This window comes from Mus pahari, chromosome 13 (assembly GCF_900095145.1).
Source record: "Mus pahari chromosome 13, PAHARI_EIJ_v1.1, whole genome shotgun sequence".
NCBI classification, from domain to species: Eukaryota; Metazoa; Chordata; class Mammalia; order Rodentia; family Muridae; genus Mus; species Mus pahari.
In genome coordinates, this window is record NC_034602.1 from 68,507,694 (window position 1) to 68,509,170 (window position 1,477).

A 1,477-nucleotide genomic window follows, 5' to 3' on the forward strand; every position below is an offset into this window, starting at 1 on the left:
CCTGCCTCTACCTCCTGAGTGTTGGGATTAAAGGCGTGAACCACCATGCCCGGCTGACTTCTTTATGGATGTAATTAGTACATTTCAGAAATAAATTCCCATACCATTTTATGGGCTCTCTTAAGTATAGTTCAGTAATCTAGAATTAGTTTAATGCATATATATCAGCTTTCCAGATGTCTATCTTAATCCAGGACTGTGTTTTAGGTGATTTCAGGAAGGAATGAACAACACCACTAAAGAAAATCCACTTACTGCTGGAACGTTTTACTCTATTGATGTCTTGTGTGCTATAATTACATTATTATTCATTGGCAATAAACAAAGGAGCACACTTTGAGTTACAAGTTTATTCATTACCTAATGTTTTCTTTGCTGATGCCGGGTTCTTTATTGACTAGAAAAACAAATGAGTTGGTGACTAGCCTTTGGGAAGGGTTGGACAATACAACTGTTCTAAAAGCTGTCAAAGGTAAAGGGAATTGCAAATACTATGTGTACCTTTCGTGTGTATAGGAAAACCACCAATTTTCTTACTGCAAATAGAAAACAGCAGTTTTACAAAGCAGGAGCATTTCAGTGGTATTTGAATAAAACATTCAATTTTAGGAAATTTTACTATTAGAAAAGAGTGAAAGACTCAACCAAGAAGAGGATTCTCTGTAAGTTTAGATTTAATTGGAAGACTAACAGCTAAAAATGCTCCAATAATGGTTTATATGTTCAAATGTGTCCAAGCACATTTACAGGCTTTTTGCAAAGATAAACCTGGTATCTTAGGGTTTCTAATCCTGTACAAGCATCACGACCAAGAAGAAAGTTCTGGAGGAAAGTGTTTATTCAGCTTACACTTCCACATTGCTATTCATCACCAAAGAAAGTCAGGACTGGAACTCAAGCAGGTCAGGAAGCAGGAGCTGATGCATAGGCCAGGGAGGGATGTTAATTATTGGCTTGAGCAGCTTGCTTTCATAGAGAACCTAGGACAAACAGCCCAGGCATGGCACCCACAATGGACCCCCTACCCTTGATCACAAAGAGAAAAATGCCTTACAGCTGGATCTTATGGAGACATTTCCTCAAGTGAGGCTCCTTTCTCTGTGATAACTCCAGCTTGTGTCAAGTTGACACTCAAAACCTACCAGCCCACCTGGTTAGATAAATAAAAATGATAGCATAGCTGGAAGAGACACTCAGAAGAGCATTTGCTGCTCGATGTGTGAGGTCCTAAAGTTGGACCACTAAGGAGAACAGTGTAGAAATGATTCAAATGGAGACCAGAGCTACCATCCAATCCAGATATCACAGAGTGTGTGTGAAATGAGGTTAGCATACCAAATTAGCATATGCACATTCATGTTTATTGTGGTAATATTTATAATGGCTAATATATGGATTCAATTTGTCCATATAAATGGGCATATATATACATATATATATATATATATATATATATATATATATATATATATACACA